Source organism: Anomaloglossus baeobatrachus, unplaced genomic scaffold (genome assembly GCF_048569485.1).
Source record: "Anomaloglossus baeobatrachus isolate aAnoBae1 unplaced genomic scaffold, aAnoBae1.hap1 Scaffold_2653, whole genome shotgun sequence".
Taxonomy (NCBI): domain Eukaryota; kingdom Metazoa; phylum Chordata; class Amphibia; order Anura; family Aromobatidae; genus Anomaloglossus; species Anomaloglossus baeobatrachus.
In genome coordinates this window covers 8,588-15,614 of record NW_027442180.1, presented here as the reverse complement: position 1 = coordinate 15,614, position 7,027 = coordinate 8,588, and positions in this window count along the sequence as shown.

The window sequence follows — 7,027 nt, the reverse complement described above, 5'->3', positions numbered from 1 at the left end:
TGCGCCACCATGATGACCGTTACAAGAGTTAGGCCTTTGTTTCAGGTATACCCCCAGTGGTAAATTTTTTCGCCCATTCTTTGCAGAATGGACATTACAACGACAGGAGACCCGCTCCTTTGCAATGGGAACAATGTTTTGAGGCCCTCATGCACGTCTCTATGCAGGGACAACGTGGAGCCTCCCAATTTTTGGCTGCCCTGCCAAAGGGCTATACTATAATACACCCACTTCCTGACAATGGACACTTAATGTTTTGAGGCCCTCATGCACGTCTCTATCCAGGGACAACGTGGAGCCTCCCAATTTTTGGCTGCCCTGCCAAAGGGCTATACTACAAAAGACCCACTTCCTGACAATGGACACTTAATGTTTTGAGGCCCTCATGCACGTCTCTATCCAGGGACAACGTGGAGCCTCCCAATTTTTGGCTGCCCTGCCTAAGGGCTATACTATAATACACCCACTTCCTGACAATGGACACTTAATGTTTTGAGGCCCTCATGCACGTCTCTATCCAGGGACAACGTGGAGCCTCCCAATTTTTGGCTGCCCTGCCAAAGGGCTATACTACAAAAGACCCACTTCCTGACAATGGACACTTAATGTTTTGAGGCCCTCATGCACGTCTCTATCCATGGATTTGGAGCATGGAGACGATTATCTCGGGATTGCAAGATAACCAAACAAAACTTTTAGTGGATTTCTACTTATTTTATTAAATATCATCTCCACCAAACAGGACAAGCTTGCATCTGTTATAGTTTTGGAGAAAAATGTGTTCATTTCATGTATGCGCGAAATGCCTTAAAAATGGCTTTAAAATGGATTTGGAGCATGGAGACGATTATCTCGGGATTGCAAGATAACCAAACAAAACTTTTAGTGGATTTCTACTTATTTTATTAAATATCATCTCCACCAAACAGGACAAGCTTGCATCTGTTATAGTTTTGGAGAAAAATGTGTTCATTTCATGTATGCGCGAAATGCCTTAAAAATGGCTTTAAAATGGATTTGGAGCATGGAGACGATTATCTCGGGATTGCAAGATAACCAAACAAAACTTTTAGTGGATTTCTACTTATTTTATTAAATATCATCTCCACCAAACAGGACAAGCTTGCATCTGTTATAGTTTTGGAGAAAAATGTGTTCATTTCATGTATGCGCGAAATGCCTTAAAAATGGCTTTAAAATGGATTTGGAGCATGGAGACGATTATCTCGGGATTGCAAGATAACCAAACAAAACTTTTAGTGGATTTCTACTTATTTTATTAAATATCATCTCCACCAAACAGGACAAGCTTGCATCTGTTATAGTTTTGGAGAAAAATGTGTTCATTTCATGTATGCGCGAAATGCCTTAAAAATGGCTTTAAAATGGATTTGGAGCATGGAGACGATTATCTCGGGATTGCAAGATAACCAAACAAAACTTTTAGTGGATTTCTACTTATTTTATTAAATATCATCTCCACCAAACAGGACAAGCTTGCATCTGTTATAGTTTTGGAGAAAAATGTGTTCATTTCATGTATGCGCGAAATGCCTTAAAAATGGCTTTAAAATGGATTTGGAGCATGGAGACGATTATCTCGGGATTGCAAGATAACCAAACAAAACTTTTAGTGGATTTCTACTTATTTTATTAAATATCATCTCCACCAAACAGGACAAGCTTGCATCTGTTATAGTTTTGGAGAAAAATGTGTTCATTTCATGTATGCGCGAAATGCCTTAAAAATGGCTTTAAAATGGATTTGGAGCATGGAGACGATTATCTCGGGATTGCAAGATAACCAAACAAAACTTTTAGTGGATTTCTACTTATTTTATTAAATATCATCTCCACCAAACAGGACAAGCTTGCATCTGTTATAGTTTTGGAGAAAAATGTGTTCATTTCATGTATGCGCGAAATGCCTTAAAAATGGCTTTAAAATGGATTTGGAGCATGGAGACGATTATCTCGGGATTGCAAGATAACCAAACAAAACTTTTAGTGGATTTCTACTTATTTTATTAAATATCATCTCCACCAAACAGGACAAGCTTGCATCTGTTATAGTTTTGGAGAAAAATGTGTTCATTTCATGTATGCGCGAAATGCCTTAAAAATGGCTTTAAAATGGATTTGGAGCATGGAGACGATTATCTCGGGATTGCAAGATAACCAAACAAAACTTTTAGTGGATTTCTACTTATTTTATTAAATATCATCTCCACCAAACAGGACAAGCTTGCATCTGTTATAGTTTTGGAGAAAAATGTGTTCATTTCATGTATGCGCGAAATGCCTTAAAAATGGCTTTAAAATGGATTTGGAGCATGGAGACGATTATCTCGGGATTGCAAGATAACCAAACAAAACTTTTAGTGGATTTCTACTTATTTTATTAAATATCATCTCCACCAAACAGGACAAGCTTGCATCTGTTATAGTTTTGGAGAAAAATGTGTTCATTTCATGTATGCGCGAAATGCCTTAAAAATGGCTTTAAAATGGATTTGGAGCATGGAGACGATTATCTCGGGATTGCAAGATAACCAAACAAAACTTTTAGTGGATTTCTACTTATTTTATTAAATATCATCTCCACCAAACAGGACAAGCTTGCATCTGTTATAGTTTTGGAGAAAAATGTGTTCATTTCATGTATGCGCGAAATGCCTTAAAAATGGCTTTAAAATGGATTTGGAGCATGGAGACGATTATCTCGGGATTGCAAGATAACCAAACAAAACTTTTAGTGGATTTCTACTTATTTTATTAAATATCATCTCCACCAAACAGGACAAGCTTGCATCTGTTATAGTTTTGGAGAAAAATGTGTTCATTTCATGTATGCGCGAAATGCCTTAAAAATGGCTTTAAAATGGATTTGGAGCATGGAGACGATTATCTCGGGATTGCAAGATAACCAAACAAAACTTTTAGTGGATTTCTACTTATTTTATTAAATATCATCTCCACCAAACAGGACAAGCTTGCATCTGTTATAGTTTTGGAGAAAAATGTGTTCATTTCATGTATGCGCGAAATGCCTTAAAAATGGCTTTAAAATGGATTTGGAGCATGGAGACGATTATCTCGGGATTGCAAGATAACCAAACAAAACTTTTAGTGGATTTCTACTTATTTTATTAAATATCATCTCCACCAAACAGGACAAGCTTGCATCTGTTATAGTTTTGGAGAAAAATGTGTTCATTTCATGTATGCGCGAAATGCCTTAAAAATGGCTTTAAAATGGATTTGGAGCATGGAGACGATTATCTCGGGATTGCAAGATAACCAAACAAAACTTTTAGTGGATTTCTACTTATTTTATTAAATATCATCTCCACCAAACAGGACAAGCTTGCATCTGTTATAGTTTTGGAGAAAAATGTGTTCATTTCATGTATGCGCGAAATGCCTTAAAAATGGCTTTAAAATGGATTTGGAGCATGGAGACGATTATCTCGGGATTGCAAGATAACCAAACAAAACTTTTAGTGGATTTCTACTTATTTTATTAAATATCATCTCCACCAAACAGGACAAGCTTGCATCTGTTATAGTTTTGGAGAAAAATGTGTTCATTTCATGTATGCGCGAAATGCCTTAAAAATGGCTTTAAAATGGATTTGGAGCATGGAGACGATTATCTCGGGATTGCAAGATAACCAAACAAAACTTTTAGTGGATTTCTACTTATTTTATTAAATATCATCTCCACCAAACAGGACAAGCTTGCATCTGTTATAGTTTTGGAGAAAAATGTGTTCATTTCATGTATGCGCGAAATGCCTTAAAAATGGCTTTAAAATGGATTTGGAGCATGGAGACGATTATCTCGGGATTGCAAGATAACCAAACAAAACTTTTAGTGGATTTCTACTTATTTTATTAAATATCATCTCCACCAAACAGGACAAGCTTGCATCTGTTATAGTTTTGGAGAAAAATGTGTTCATTTCATGTATGCGCGAAATGCCTTAAAAATGGCTTTAAAATGGATTTGGAGCATGGAGACGATTATCTCGGGATTGCAAGATAACCAAACAAAACTTTTAGTGGATTTCTACTTATTTTATTAAATATCATCTCCACCAAACAGGACAAGCTTGCATCTGTTATAGTTTTGGAGAAAAATGTGTTCATTTCATGTATGCGCGAAATGCCTTAAAAATGGCTTTAAAATGGATTTGGAGCATGGAGACGATTATCTCGGGATTGCAAGATAACCAAACAAAACTTTTAGTGGATTTCTACTTATTTTATTAAATATCATCTCCACCAAACAGGACAAGCTTGCATCTGTTATAGTTTTGGAGAAAAATGTGTTCATTTCATGTATGCGCGAAATGCCTTAAAAATGGCTTTAAAATGGATTTGGAGCATGGAGACGATTATCTCGGGATTGCAAGATAACCAAACAAAACTTTTAGTGGATTTCTACTTATTTTATTAAATATCATCTCCACCAAACAGGACAAGCTTGCATCTGTTATAGTTTTGGAGAAAAATGTGTTCATTTCATGTATGCGCGAAATGCCTTAAAAATGGCTTTAAAATGGATTTGGAGCATGGAGACGATTATCTCGGGATTGCAAGATAACCAAACAAAACTTTTAGTGGATTTCTACTTATTTTATTAAATATCATCTCCACCAAACAGGACAAGCTTGCATCTGTTATAGTTTTGGAGAAAAATGTGTTCATTTCATGTATGCGCGAAATGCCTTAAAAATGGCTTTAAAATGGATTTGGAGCATGGAGACGATTATCTCGGGATTGCAAGATAACCAAACAAAACTTTTAGTGGATTTCTACTTATTTTATTAAATATCATCTCCACCAAACAGGACAAGCTTGCATCTGTTATAGTTTTGGAGAAAAATGTGTTCATTTCATGTATGCGCGAAATGCCTTAAAAATGGCTTTAAAATGGATTTGGAGCATGGAGACGATTATCTCGGGATTGCAAGATAACCAAACAAAACTTTTAGTGGATTTCTACTTATTTTATTAAATATCATCTCCACCAAACAGGACAAGCTTGCATCTGTTATAGTTTTGGAGAAAAATGTGTTCATTTCATGTATGCGCGAAATGCCTTAAAAATGGCTTTAAAATGGATTTGGAGCATGGAGACGATTATCTCGGGATTGCAAGATAACCAAACAAAACTTTTAGTGGATTTCTACTTATTTTATTAAATATCATCTCCACCAAACAGGACAAGCTTGCATCTGTTATAGTTTTGGAGAAAAATGTGTTCATTTCATGTATGCGCGAAATGCCTTAAAAATGGCTTTAAAATGGATTTGGAGCATGGAGACGATTATCTCGGGATTGCAAGATAACCAAACAAAACTTTTAGTGGATTTCTACTTATTTTATTAAATATCATCTCCACCAAACAGGACAAGCTTGCATCTGTTATAGTTTTGGAGAAAAATGTGTTCATTTCATGTATGCGCGAAATGCCTTAAAAATGGCTTTAAAATGGATTTGGAGCATGGAGACGATTATCTCGGGATTGCAAGATAACCAAACAAAACTTTTAGTGGATTTCTACTTATTTTATTAAATATCATCTCCACCAAACAGGACAAGCTTGCATCTGTTATAGTTTTGGAGAAAAATGTGTTCATTTCATGTATGCGCGAAATGCCTTAAAAATGGCTTTAAAATGGATTTGGAGCATGGAGACGATTATCTCGGGATTGCAAGATAACCAAACAAAACTTTTAGTGGATTTCTACTTATTTTATTAAATATCATCTCCACCAAACAGGACAAGCTTGCATCTGTTATAGTTTTGGAGAAAAATGTGTTCATTTCATGTATGCGCGAAATGCCTTAAAAATGGCTTTAAAATGGATTTGGAGCATGGAGACGATTATCTCGGGATTGCAAGATAACCAAACAAAACTTTTAGTGGATTTCTACTTATTTTATTAAATATCATCTCCACCAAACAGGACAAGCTTGCATCTGTTATAGTTTTGGAGAAAAATGTGTTCATTTCATGTATGCGCGAAATGCCTTAAAAATGGCTTTAAAATGGATTTGGAGCATGGAGACGATTATCTCGGGATTGCAAGATAACCAAACAAAACTTTTAGTGGATTTCTACTTATTTTATTAAATATCATCTCCACCAAACAGGACAAGCTTGCATCTGTTATAGTTTTGGAGAAAAATGTGTTCATTTCATGTATGCGCGAAATGCCTTAAAAATGGCTTTAAAATGGATTTGGAGCATGGAGACGATTATCTCGGGATTGCAAGATAACCAAACAAAACTTTTAGTGGATTTCTACTTATTTTATTAAATATCATCTCCACCAAACAGGACAAGCTTGCATCTGTTATAGTTTTGGAGAAAAATGTGTTCATTTCATGTATGCGCGAAATGCCTTAAAAATGGCTTTAAAATGGATTTGGAGCATGGAGACGATTATCTCGGGATTGCAAGATAACCAAACAAAACTTTTAGTGGATTTCTACTTATTTTATTAAATATCATCTCCACCAAACAGGACAAGCTTGCATCTGTTATAGTTTTGGAGAAAAATGTGTTCATTTCATGTATGCGCGAAATGCCTTAAAAATGGCTTTAAAATGGATTTGGAGCATGGAGACGATTATCTCGGGATTGCAAGATAACCAAACAAAACTTTTAGTGGATTTCTACTTATTTTATTAAATATCATCTCCACCAAACAGGACAAGCTTGCATCTGTTATAGTTTTGGAGAAAAATGTGTTCATTTCATGTATGCGCGAAATGCCTTAAAAATGGCTTTAAAATGGATTTGGAGCATGGAGACGATTATCTCGGGATTGCAAGATAACCAAACAAAACTTTTAGTGGATTTCTACTTATTTTATTAAATATCATCTCCACCAAACAGGACAAGCTTGCATCTGTTATAGTTTTGGAGAAAAATGTGTTCATTTCATGTATGCGCGAAATGCCTTAAAAATGGCTTTAAAATGGATTTGGAGCATGGAGACGATTATCTCGG